General features: G+C 42.0%; 1 protein-coding gene across 1 annotated transcript in view; it reads right to left on the reverse strand.

Annotated features, from left to right (window-relative positions):
• Nucleotides 1–2,325: 2,325 nt before the first annotated feature.
• LOC113834922 (vegetative cell wall protein gp1-like) overlaps nucleotides 2,326–14,388 on the reverse strand; it is a 95,812-nt gene continuing 83,749 nt past the window's right edge. The window contains exon 3 of the transcript XR_003483929.2: nucleotides 2,326–2,760. The gene's annotated coding sequence lies outside the window, so the exon portion shown is untranslated. The remainder of the gene's footprint in view (nucleotides 2,761–14,388) is intronic.

The following is a 14,388-nucleotide window of genomic DNA, read 5'->3' on the forward strand; positions in this document are numbered from 1 at the left end:
CTGATTGATGCATAGTCCAGGCCTTCCCTCTCATCTTTTATGAAATTTAGTATAAACATGAAGGGACTTGGAGTGAAGGTTAGTGGTAGAATGGTTACCTAGTAAGCATGGAGACGTAGGTTCATTCATCCTTCAGTCTTGTAGCGCGCGCGCGCACACACACAAACACACACACACACACAAACACACACACACACACACACACACACACACACACGCACACGCACACGCACACGCACACACACACACAAACCATCATCAACAACAATACCAAAAATGGAGAGTATGGCGGTTTTCTGCCCTTGTACACAAACAAAACAAAGCAAAAACTCTGCCCAAGGCTAAACTGAAGAGTTATGAATTAACAGCTTTGGCAGAAGAGATATCCAAACAACCTAGCATTGATTGTGTCATGTGGCTATTAGTGGACAGTCTCATGCAGACCTATAATTAAAAGGAGCAAACTGGACAAGAAAAAATACAAATGTACAGTTAGAGGCAAAAAGGAGCACCAGGAGGTGTAAAAAGATAATCTAAAAAGAAAAGCCTAATGGTGAGTGGAATACAGGGAATTTGTGAACTCAGAACAAAACTCCACCCAACTAAGTTTCCAGCATGTGAAAAAGAATTAAATAAAAGTGAAAAGGAATCAAAGAAAAGCTTAGGTCCAGGCATGGTGGTACATACCTTTAATCCCAACATTCAGAAGACAAAGGCTGGTAGATCTCTGGGTTTGAGACCAGCCAGGTCTACAGAGTGAGTTCCAGGACAGCCAAGCTTAGGCAGTGAAGGAAACCATAAAAATAGAAAGCTGGTGAAGACATAATTGAATGAGAGGGTCGTGTTCCAGCACCAGCAAGCAGCAGAATTTGGCAGCTCTGGCCATGTGGTTTTACTTTAGAGTCAAGGATACAAGAACGGAGTTACAGAATTTCCTTTAGTGAGTAAGGAAAGCCACTGAGGCCAGGTTTATGTCAGGGACATGCCTGCATGGAGGCCTGGAGAGGCCATTGGGTGAAGCTGTGAAAATGAATCTTGGATTGCTTTGGAGACCCCAAGATGTTGGAGATGCCAGAGCAATAAGACACCTGTCAAGGAAAGCTGTTAACAGGGAGTGGAGCAAGCCGAAGAGAAAGAAGTGTCTTGCAGTCAGCAAAGCTGTGATGGCGGATGTCCTTCTGTATGTGTGTTTCACTTATTGGTTGATGAATAAAACACTGTTTGGCCAATAGCTAGTAGAGGCAGAAAGATAGGTGGGGCTAGGAGACGAGGAGAATTCTGAGAAAGGTAGGTTTGGCAGAAAGACTTATTGTAACAGAATGGTGTCAGGAGTGGGATCACCCCACATCCCGAGGTTCCCAGAGGAAACAGTGAACCTGTCGCCACAGCCCGCCCTGTCGAGCTGCTGCCCGGCATTGGAGCAGCTTCCATAGGCTCACACCATCCCGCACTCTTGAGGGTTGGACTTGGCACTCCTGAGACAGCCTGCAGCCCTCGAAAGTTCTAGGGGTTAGAATTATGCACTCTCACTGCTGCGTTTCAAGCCTCCAGGCGCCCAGAGCCGCCTTCCCATCACTAGTCGAGCAGCAGCAGAAGCCAGGCAGCTGGTGGTAGTGTTACGAGCTTCCATGTAAACTTCACAAAAGCTTAAAAAGGGATTTTAGCAGCAAAAGAACAGAGACAAGCATGACTTCTTGTTATCAGCATTTTCTCAGGTGTTCTTTGTTTTGCTAGAGATAAGCAGAGTCCCAAGCAGTTCCTTTAAGAGAGGTTTTCTGACTCAGCCTAAGTGGAAAAAAACCACAGGGCTCCCTTTTAAGAGGCCCGACTAGCTCAGTCAGTAAAGCATGAGAGTTTTGATGTGGGTTTGTGTCCCACAAGGCTGGCAGTGGCAGTGACCACATCTCCAAGCCAGCAGCATGCTTGATGGCAGTATAGACCAAGGCAGTGAACACAGTTCTCAGAGCTGATGGTAAACGTACCTCTGCCATGTGGGGAAAGACAGCAGCTAAGAAGGCTGCTGCTTTAATTTTGGTGGTGTTGTTTAACAGTTAAAAGATTGTGTGGCCAGAAAAAGGTAAAGATTTACAATAAAGACAGATTCAGATGAAGAAAAACCTCTAAAGGTTTACACTGTGTTTAAAAGAAAGAAGGAAACAGAATAGCTGGGTGTAATCCAGAAATGAAACTTCACCTTTAATAAGAACTGCATTTCAGGAAGAAGATGCCTTACCAACAGAGGTTAGGGCCACCTCAATCCCACTTCTCAGTACCTCAGAATGGCGTGTCTTCCTTTAGATCTGACTGCAATTAAATATTCTGTTCAAGAATTGCAGTATACTCAGCAAATGGGGAGAGCACCTCATGGCATTCAGGGGGACAGAAGAGACATTGTGATGATGAGCAGGGAAGAAGAGCAGAGTTTCCTTTAAATTATCCAACCCCAAGAGGCTATTTATAAAAGCATTCGAGAACATTTATTTGAAGGACTTGTTTGCCCACCAAAGCATTTAGGTTAGACAATAAATTATATTGTCTGCCCAAGAGAACAGAGCACTGAAAGCCCTCAAAGGAGTGACATTATTTGTCCAGGGCATATAACATGAGGGACTCAGGAATATCTGTTGATTGTAGAGTGACTGGATTTCCCCTTCTTCAAGGACAATAACTTTCAGTAAGTGATACCAAGAAAGATGGTATCTTTCTGATTAGGCCCGTTAGACTGTAGACAAAAGTTCTCCTCATTTCCATTTCTTCTCCCTAGATTAAGATTAGATTAAGATTATATTAACATCAATGCCATTTTGGTCATTACTGCCTCTGGAGCAGCATCCTCCATTAACTAATCATCAGTTTTCACTACTTACCCTTTGGTGATTCCAGAATGCTTCATCTCTGAACTTGAGAAGATGCCTCTGGGATTCATCCTCATAGTCCTTACTCTCAGCATGGGCTCTTGAACAAATTTGCTTTTAAACTATGTTCATTTCTTTTAACTGTTTAGCTGCCCATCTGCCATACCAAACTGCAAGTCCCTTATCAATAGGCTCATTGTCATTGTCCATTTCCCTTTGTGTGCCCTCCTATATGATTTGACATAACTCAAAGTCTACAGTTAACATTCAGCCACAGTATTTGGTTATTTCTATACTGATGTCTCCATGAGATATACAAGATGCCCTAGCCTTTTCAGAGAATGAGAATTTCACTGTTAGGAAGCTTTGCCTCATTGAAATCTATCGAAGACTCAAAAACAGCAATTGTTCATCTGAGTTATACTTATCAGAAATTATCACCAAAGAGTTAACACTGAGAAATTACAGCCTATCTATTAACTCACTAAATAATAAACCAGTTTGATAAATATCATACTTTTCATGAACAATTTTTAGACACTCAAAATTAAAATAGTTGAAAGCACTCTTGTTGTATGTTCTTTAAAACTTTTGCTGCCTACTTTAAGCTCAGTAAGTTTTGTAGATGAAAATGAAAGACATTTTAATACCCCCATATTTTTTAAGAATTAGAAATATTTTTCTTTACTAGCACCCCGAAACCCAGCAAGTAGGAATTTTTTAAGGATTAGTTCCAGCAGAGGATTTAAACTGCTGTCAGTGTACTTTTCTATACATGATTACATTAAAATCTATCAGTTCAATTTCCTCTTTTGCATATGTATTTAACCTGCAAACATTTTTATGCCTTCATAATACATGAATTCACCAAGTTATGATGAATTTATGTGTTCTTTTCTATAATATCAAAAAGTTACATTTTTTAATAGCACCAATAACTTCCTCCAAATGGCTGCCAAGGTCACACTGGCAAATAAAAGCTTTTCAAAAATTCTAATTTTTACTTGAGTTTTGTCCCTGGCAACACAATTTGTCAGTCTTATTTAAAGTGATAGTCTCGCTTCATATATTTTTAGGAACTTTCTGAATAACTAGAGTCTTTCTCCATCCTTGTTGTGAGTTAAAACGTCATTTCATTTTTTTTTTAACATACAGACACTTGCTCTTGAAGCAAATACCCAAACACAGGAGCTGCTTCTGCCAGGGACCTTTCAGTTTGCAGCAGGGGCATTTGTGTGTTCATCATTTTATCAACCAGCACTGAAGGATGGCATAGCACAGCCAGAGATTAAGCAGCTATTACAATCAATATTCCTTCCTGAAATAAAAAAAAAATACAAACAGGTTTTTCATGCCTGTCTCCCAAACAGGATCCTACCTCCAGCCATAAAGTGGTACCCCTAAATCTATCTGATTGCATTGTTGACACTAATACAAGTATTACTGCAATCATGACAGCAACTGGAAGAGGGACAAGGCTAGAGAAGAAAGACGCCAATTAAGAGAAACCAAACCAAACCAATTCCAACCTCAGGTCCATGTACGTGCAGGGCAGGCAAGATGGCTCAGCAGGTAGAGGGCCCAGTTGACAAGCATGAGATTCTGAGCTTGATCTGCGGGACCCATCTTGTGAGAAGAAGGCAGTTGACTCTCACAAATCTAAGCTGTTCTCTGACCTCTATAAATGCACTATAGCACACTTGCCGTCTCCGTGCCCTGGCACATGCAAGATAGATAAATAAAATGTAATGATTTTTAAGTACATGGAATGGGAGATAGAAAGCTGTGTGAGCACCTTCAGGCTGTGACTGAGTCGGTGAAGGGTGATGCTGATGCAGCAGACAGAGGAACAGCCTAAGAAGGATGCTGTCAGATGGCTCTGTGGCAGGCACAGCATTCTCTTTGTCATCATGATACTTTTCCAAAACCCATTAACCTTCTTAATGCAGTGGTTTGCCAAAGAGTGCAAACAGTAGTGGTCCAGGAAGGAAAACCTGCTCTTTGAATATGCTTGACTCTAGGGACAGTTGTAAGAGTCAATTTAATTTTTCCTTCCTTTGTCCCTTCAAATCAAATTTTATGTCCTATTCAGAGTGAAAACCCAGGCAAGACCTGTTGCCTTCTTAATGGCCTTGAGATAAAGACACAAAGAATCCTTTGTTTCAGAACCAATATACCAAGTCCATTCTAAAGTAGTCTGTCTAGTCCAGTAGAGCGGGATTATCGGCACACTGGGAATTCTTCCCTCAACTCAAGCTCTCTTCAGGTTAGATGTTCGGCATCTGGGGACCACTTCCTGTTTCTGAACAACACGAGCCAAATCGCAGAGGCTAAAGCAGTGGTTCTCAACCTGTGGGTCATGCCCTCTTTGGAAATCATATACCAGATATTTACAATATTATTCATAACAGTAGCAAATTTACAGTTATGGAGTGGGAGTATTAAAAAAAAAAAAACTATCTTACAATCAAGCGTCACCAACCATGAGGAACTGTGTTAAAGGATTGTGGCATTAGGAAGGTTGAGTACCACTGGTCTAAAGGAATCGGGCTTCCCTGCAGGTACTGCCTGCCACTGCTTCCTCTGGATGGAAGGTGGAAAGCACATGTTTTGTTTTATTTTTTTCTTTTCTTTTTGTTTTCTCTTATGGCATCTGGGAAGGGTTCTTGCTGACTCTCCCTCCCTTCACACATAAGGAATTCTGGGAGCAGCGTTCCCAGCACCAACAGACCTCTCTGTTGTGGGAACTGGATCCGAATAGCCAATGACATTTAGGGGTGACTAGCCCTATGGATGTGGTTTTTTCTGATATGTGAGGTGGAGAGGGTCGAGTGCTCTCTCTGGCTTGGACAATGAAGGCTTCCTTTGATGCACTGTTCCCTGGTGAACAAAGAGGCAACGGAGTCACTTCCCACTGTTTTGAGTGTGTGAGTTCCCTGTTTCATCCCCAGGCTCTGGTCTCCTGATGCCTACCCACCTCTCAGGACCACATTCTTTCTCTAAGACATCTTTGGTCCCTTTCACTGAGTCTTCAAGTGACAATGGCAAACACTGGCTTCTGTGTGCTCTGCTTAGCTCCCATGAATTCCCTTTCCCTTGACTTATGCAGAAATCCTTCCATTTACTCAGGGAACAGGGTGGAGCCCACATCCTAGTAACTTTTTTCACTGAAGCCCCTTTCTCCCAGGCTTCCTCCCTCAGGCCTCTGAATTGGAACATGTTTTCCAGTTTCCCAGCATGCCCTGTCAAGGATGTGGGGTACTTGACACCTGTCACATTCTAATACTTTGGGGCCCTGCTGAAAGCAAGTGACATTTAACATCCTCTTATAATAGGCCAGACCAGAACAGACAAAAAAATTGTGAATATACTTGGTTTAGAAAAACAAACACAAAGAGAAGACTGTAATAATGAGAAACTCACCTCCATTTATTGAACAAAGCTTTTACGGGTATTGTTATCTAATTTTCAAGGTCTAAGAAATGTATATGTGGATCAAAGTCATAACCTAGTCCTTGGATAGAGTTTACAAAGAGCTCTCTTGTGCATTGTCTCCTCTGATTCACCTCAGATTCTGCACGGCTGGTGGTCGTTGTCTCCTTTTATAGAGGAAGAACTGGGGTTAAGAATATCAGAGGGGCCTAATTGGACAGGCTAACCCCTATCAGTGGAGACCTGCTTCCTATAGGAACAATTTGCAAAGCCTAACCCAAGATCAGAAGCTGAAAACAAGCATTTAGAAGCTCTTAATGTAATTTCATGTTACCACAGCATCCACTAATGTGGCCAGTCAGCAGGGCATGGACTGTGTTTAGTGTTCTCAAACTGGCATCATGGCATGGGCTCTATAATAGTCATGTACAGTAGGCTCATGTTCCTGTGTGCAAGAGTTTGGCAATTACAAAAGAGATGCAGTTGGCTTCCCAGGACCAATAATTTGAGAAATGTGTCCCTTATTGGGTATTGTACTCAGAAAGATCAGAAGACCAGATAGTGTTGTGGTTGATTAGTGCTGCCTGCCGTGATGAACACTGGAGTAGGGAACAATAACACATATACCACACTGTGCCATCAGGCCATGGAGTCTGTGAAAATGGAATAAATTTCAGATACAGATACTATGAAGATGCATAATGAATGAAATACTAATAAACCTGATTATAGAAACACTCATTGCAAAGTGTTCTGCATATTCCAGACACGTTTGACATATACTGTCTCATTTGCAATCTGGGACAGCCCTGCAAAGAAAGGATTTTTAGACCCATGTTACAGAGAAGATTGTAAGTCAAAATATCTAAGAACTTGTCCACAGTTCAAGATGTTGGTACTGGCACCAGGTCTCCAGCCTTTGTGGCCACATTTTGTTGCCATCTACAAATTCTGCCCCCTGGAGGGGGCAATAAAGTGATGAATGTAACCACAGCAAAATGGGAATGGCAGTTTTATTATAGAGCAGTTGAGGTAATTTCATGGATGACATCCTAGATGATTTTTAGATTGACATTTCAGGGGATGATGCAGCTTCCCTGACAGAAAAAAAAAAAAAAAAAAAAGCAATCACCCCTTTCAAATGACCCTCTGAGCTACAGAGGAGCACAAGTCCAGCCTAAAATGACATTCTTTTTCTTTTTATTCAATAGCCTATTCTAGAGAGGATCATTGAGTGTTATTCTAAATAGGCCAGTAATATACTTACATCCAAAAGTATCTATTAAGCACTTACTGTGTGATAGAGACTATATTACATAGGAAGGACACAAACATGAGTAGGACCAATGCATGAATCTACAAATGTTTGCAGTTTCCTGTCCTATGTGTTATGTTAAAAGTATGTAGGGGATTCAAAACTGCTTCTGAGAAGAGAGTTGCTATTTCAATATGTGGGGAAGATGAAAACAAGAAGGAGAAATAATTCTCAAATGAGATGTAGTATGTTCCCTTCATGTTTTCAAGGGTGACTAGGGAGACATAAATGAAAGGGCATCTAGATAAAATGAGCAGCATAGCCCAGAGGCTTTAATGATGACATAGGCTTTTGAAATTAGAGGTGGGTCTGCATATATATATGACTTCTACATGTAGCATGAAAAAAATAGAAAAACATCATTTGTTCACATGAACTGCACAATCCCTAATTGTAACTAACCCAGTGCTTAACTTCTCTGGGCTTTCATTTCCTCTCTGATAATATAACAATGAAAATAAGGTAATTCTTGTGAAGGCTGAGTACATAGAGTCCTGGAAAGCCCTATCTAGGCAGTGTTTAATAAGTGACTTATTGAGGACAATGGCTTTGCTATTTACATTGGTCCCCTAAGCATAGAGTGCTTGCTGTCCAGTATTACTAAGTGCAAGATAGCTAGAATGTGCCCCAGGGGAAAAAATATATAGCTCCATTCAGACATGAGGTAGATACAGTGCTGTGGGATAAAAATGCTATGTTAATGAACCAACATATATGTTAATTAGCACACATATATACATATATATGCATATATAAATATATAATAAATTTAGAGCACACAAAACAAGGCTATGAATTACCCAATGGGTGAATATATGACCAGGGGCTCAGAAGCTAGCCCTCAACTTCCATAAGAAACAACAGCTCAGTAGTCACTAATTCAGTGCTCCTGGGGAGTTTATAAAACATAGCCATGGTGAATAGTGGGAAATGACTATGCATGGAAAGAAAGGGCCCATGAAGACAAAGGGTGTGTCACTTCTTGGCATGGCACAGTATGCTGAAACTTTCTTCTTGAGCAACAAAAAAGCTCTCCTATGCCAAGTAGGGGAAATCCCTTTCTCTTTCATCTGCTGACTCAAAGGAAACAGGAACTATTCCATAGTGAGGGCAGCTCAAGGAGACTCCATAACTAGATAACAAAACCTTTCTGGGAACTGACTATGGGCTTTGGGGCTTGGAGCCATGAACTCTGATTTCCAGAAAGCAGCCTATAAAGGCTCCAAAAGACTTACAGTCTAGTCTCAACCTCTTTTCTGAAACTCTGGTGTAACTTCTGGAAGGTAACTCCACCCTCTGATTGACCAAACCTCCCAGTGTCTTTTCTTTCTCAAAACATTCAGAGGCATAGAAACTACCTGAGATTACTACTTTATATTCACCCTGCTGGCTGATAGTACTGCTCCCTGGAGCAAGTCCTGGGCACTGCCTGAAAGCATGGGGATGTGATCTTGGATTTGCACACTTAGAAAATCATGTCACCTCTCCTGTCCCTGTGCAGCTGTATCTTCAGCTAAATAGGAGTCTGGGGAGGAGGCAAAGGGTGATGTGCTTGGCTGTACTGTTCTTCAAATTCATGAGGTAACTAGGTGGCAGACACCTCATGGTCCATTGTATTTATTATTTTCCTGTTATTGTGGGAAAAAATGCCTGAAGAAATTTAAGGGTTCATTTTGGCACATGACTTGTAGAGAGACTATCTGTCATGGCATGGAGGGCATGGTGGAGCAGCATGAGGTGGCTGGTCACACTGCATTTGTACTTAGGAACCAGAGATGAATCCTGGGGTGCACTTCACTTTCTTTTACTTATTCAGTCCTGGACCCCAGCCAGTGAGGTAGTCCCACACACAATTGTGGGGGGTGGTTCTTTTCTCCTCAATTAAACCTTCCTGGAAGCAGACTCATAAATGCACTCCAAAGAGTGTTTCCATGGTTAATTTAAATCCAATCAAGTTGACAATCAAGATTAGCCAGTAAGCTCATCATCTAAGTCAGGAATTAAGCCTCAGAGTCCCTGACAGTCTTGCCATGGGAATCATGATGCCTACTTTGTGCATTGAAAGTAAGAGCCATTGGGGGCTTCTTCCTTTAGCAAGTACTCACTTTCTTCTTTCCCTCTCTTTGTCTCATCCCCATTCATTCTCTCTCTCTCTCTCTTGATCACTTTCTAGATCTTTCTCCATCTCTCCCTCTCCATTTCCCCTTCCTCCTTTCCTATCTTGATTGGCTCAAATGCTAATCAACATCACAGCTTTGATATCTGGGAAAGTGGAACATAAAGACTAGAATTTTGGGGTTAACCCCTTCTTTGTCTCTCATTAATTACAATTCCAGCCCAGTTGATTCATCTGTTTTGATTGAGAGTCTAATACATGCCGAGCATATCAGGTTGGGCACTTGGGCTAAATCAATCAAGAGAAGGGTGGGAGGGTGGAGGCTACCCTAGTGAGCCTCAGGTTCTATCCAAGAAAGACAGACATAAATAACCAATAACTTTTATACAAGTTATAAAAGTCTAAGGACTATGGAAGAAGTAAGTCAGAGAGCAGGAGCAGAGTATGCCAATGATATGAGACTTGAAATGAGGTCAAGAATGAGCATGCTCACATACAAAATGTAGGTGGCTCACCAGCTCCCCTTGCAAGAATGAAATGAGACAATACACAGGAAAAGACCAGTTCCATTATGAACTACTAAACAGATGCTTATTATTTTAGGGAGGAGCATCTCATTCATATGACCCAATGGCTAAAGCAGAATTTTGTAAACTCAATTGGACAGGACAACAAGGATTGAAACACACACCTAATGAGCATCTCTTCTATGCCCCTTACCATGCTAACACTCATCCCAGGAACTTTCATCTGTAAGTGTGCATCATCAACTCACTAAGGCTCAAAAGAAAGGGAACTGGTTGATGTTGAGTCACAAAACTGAAGAAATGACAGAAGGGGGCAAGAATCCATCTTCCAGGAGTTTATTCCTCAGGAGACACAAGTAGAAACTCAGATTGGTAACCTCTGAGGTCCTCCAACTCCAAAAGCCCATGGTCTTGAAGTAATTACTCTTGTAGGTGAGAATAATTGGATGACCCAGAGCAAAACACACTTCCCAAGAAAACCGGAAGGTCATTTCTCAGCCCCTCTAGCAATGTGAATGAGTCCCCAGAGTTGGCATAAGGATGGCAGTGGGGAATTACACCAACAGGCTGGGGACTGAGGATGGATGAAACAACAGTGAAAGCTTTGTCCCGGGCAGCCCCTTGCCCCTCGGGGGTCCTGGAGTCTAAGGAAAAAAATAAAAGTGCTGGGGACTTTTGCTGACACTTCTGAGTGTCCTAATAATAGTAAGAAGCATGGGGTCATGGTTGAAGGAGCATCTGGCAGCAAGGCAATCATCAGAGTGAAGAAACATGAGCTTGTGCCTTTAAAGAACAAGGAAATATATGCTCAGCTGAAAGTACAAGGCAGCCAAGGAAAGGGAGACATATAGATATATATGTGCATCTGCACAATTTCAGGTTCCAAGACTGTGCACACAGAGAATTGACAGGCCTGTTAAATATTGCTCACCAAGAAGTTGACTAGGAAAATAATGTGTTTTTTTTTCACCCTGTTTTCTCAGTGTTTGAGGTTTTGAGATATTAACTCAACGAAATATTATAGATAAAATAGTGGGTTTTGGTTGTTATTTTCATGTCTGATCCCTGCCAGGTTATGAATAAAGATAGTGTGATTTACATATTTATTAGCTACTTTTTACAAGCAAAGAACAGCTCCAAGTCTCCTATGGTCCCTGCTCTGTGCTGACTGGCAAGGACATTTAAAATAAACCCCTGTCACCAATTCTCATTTCACACTGGTCACAGTGATAGCTGTGCATGAAATCATAATGGAGGATGCCCCCAAGTCTGCTCTGAATATCAAGTTTAAGTGCAATGAGGACATCTGAGACACTGTCACCTTTCTAAAAAGCATAGGAAGTCACTGATACCCCAAAACTCCTCTCAGGAACACCATGGCCTAGATTCAAATGACAAAGGTTTTGATTGTTGCTGCTTTGTCTGAAGCTTGTGGTCTCAGTGCCCTTTGTGGAAATGTCTGTCATTGGAAGGAACACTAAGCAGTATCCCATTCCAGGACCTTAATACATGCAGACATTTGTTTAGAACTCAAATAGCTTCAGAGGTCCAACTTAGCCTCTGGGAACACAAGCTCATCAGCTAGCAAACACTGGACATGGCCTTTTGGGCATGTTCCCTTGATCTTGTGGGAAATACAGTCATATAAAATTTCACTAGGAGGTCCTCCACAGACAAAGAAGGGCCTGCTAAAAGTACATTATTTGGCTAGGAAATATGGACTATACTTTAGAAGAACCTAGAAGGTGGTTCACCTCCTAGCTAAGAGTCCTGTGTTTCTTCATCTGATAGAGCAGTGAAGGTCACCTATATGAGCCTTGAGTCAGGGGTGTAGAGGACAAGGGGCCAGAAGAAGAAAGTGGTAAGTGAATCTGAGTTTTTGTTTTCGATGTTCATCTCTGCGATTAAATAAACTTTCTAACTTCTGGCATCACCAAACAATAATTGAAGCACTATGGAAATGGTGTTGCCTCCAAGGGGTACCTCTGTAACACTTTCCCACTTAAGTGTTAGGCCAGTGCCTCAACAGCATCTTGTCTCTTTCCCAGGGCCTGAGAAGGATTGTAAAACAATATAGACATTTAGCATGGAGTGTCTTTGTAAGAGGTGTTTTTTTTTTCTGTTCTTTTCTCAAGAGCTTGAAAGCAACTTTACATCCACTCCAAAAAGCGATGTCTTCTGAGGTATCTCACTAAGTGTAATTGGAACCTGATCTAAAGAAAGCATCCCAGAGTCACCCCAGAGGTTTTCTGGGAACTTAAGAGGTATCTTTTCTAGGCCAGCAGTACCTTGAAGCATTTCAGCCACAACTCTTGTGTTTCTCTCACATTTCTTTCTTTATAGGTAGATTACAAACACAGAGAAAATGATGAGGATCACAACATAACTAGAGGGTTGCTGGGATGGGTACCATGAGCCACACCTGCAGAAAAGTCCCTTGCTACATGCAGAGACCAAATTTCCTTTTGGTCAAACTATGTCTAGACTAAAGTCTTGAGACTTGGCTTTGACCATCTAAGGTCACTGACCTCCCACAGTTATGTGACTATGTGGGAGGATGTGATTCGACCTTGTGTCATCTTTTCTAGCACTCAGTGCTGGCACCTACAGGGGCCATCCCTATTACTGCTATTTAGTGAGCAGACCCATGGTTTCTCCTGATTTAAAAGGAGCTCTCTCCTTAATATTAACACATGGGACGTCCCCACCAGAATCCAAATGCTTCAGGAAGGATCCCCATACCTCACGTAGTCTACTAAAGAGACAGATCCTCAAGAATCCCCAAAGATGACTTCCTGCACAGGATTTGGGAGCAATCAAATCCTTCACTCTAAGATTGCTCATTGTAAGCCAAATGCAACATCAATCAGCAAGATAACTTTTAATTGTTAAAAATTCAAAAACCTAGTTGAGCAAGGACCAGCTCACACCTGTTAGCTCCAAAGAGATTGGTATTGCATGGCATGTGCACAGAAAGCACCAGGTGCCCCAGCTCTTTAGCCATGGAGTTCAGTAGCAGTGGAAAAACACCAAACATTCCCTGGAAATGAAGAACATTAAGTAAAGAATATAGAGGAACTCCAAAGCAAACCCCAAGGCAGCCATTCAGTGCCACCAGCATCCAATATGACACCAGCCCCCAAATACCCAAGAATGTATTTTGAATCTCAAATGCCCTGTTTGCTAGTCAGTAAAGAATATTATGGCACTTTGTGCAATATGATGTCACTTCTGTTATTTTTCAGACTTCATCCTAAAAACTGGTAGATACATGAAGAGACAATTAATTCAGATGAATGTGCTCATGCCATTATGGTGGCTGGCGAGTCTTAAGACCTGTAGTCAGAAAGATGGCTACCTGAGAGAAGCCTGAGGTTGACATCTGAAGCCTGGCCACCTTAGCACCCTGAAAATGCACAAGTTCTACTTCAAGACTGAGCGGAAGCAGGGTCTGGGACCTAAGCTAGTACTGGTATCCAAGGAAGGGTTGCTACCCTCCTCCAGGCAATCAGGCAGGAGACCATCTCACCATTGTTGAGGCTGTGCCTCTTTGTGCCAGTCAGGCTTTCAAAGGATTAGGCTAGACCTCTTCACATTGGGGAGAACACTCTGCTTTTCTTGATCCACTAACCCAGAAACATCCAGAATAATGTCAGGTTGCCACAAAATGTGGCAAAATGTGCTGGTACAACGTGTTGATAAGCAGAGGCACTAATAAGGTGGACATTTTACCCCTGGAAACTATGCTAGTTGCAGTAAGTGATGAGATATACCAAAAGCAGAAGGTAAGCGGTGCTTAATATAAATGATCAACTTGACAGGATCTAGGGTAAGGCATAAATCTCTGTGCATGTCTAAGAGGGAGTATGAAGTTTAGGTTAACCGAAGACCCAACTTGTGTGTGTGGCACTCTTCCATGAGCTGGAGTCCTGGACTGAATAAAAAGGCAAAAGTGAGCTACACATTAGCATTCATCTCTTTCTCCTTTTTAAACTGTAGATACAGTGTGGTCAGCCAAGTCAAGGTCCTAGTGCAATGACTTCCCCACCATGGTGAAGTGTACCCTGAAATGGTGATCCAAAATAAACCCTAACTAAATTCAATATTTGCCAGATAATTCATTACAGCAGGAAGCAAAGTAAC

The sequence above is a fragment of the Cricetulus griseus genome, chromosome 3 (assembly GCF_003668045.3).
Source record: "Cricetulus griseus strain 17A/GY chromosome 3, alternate assembly CriGri-PICRH-1.0, whole genome shotgun sequence".
Classification (NCBI taxonomy): Eukaryota; Metazoa; Chordata; class Mammalia; order Rodentia; family Cricetidae; genus Cricetulus; species Cricetulus griseus.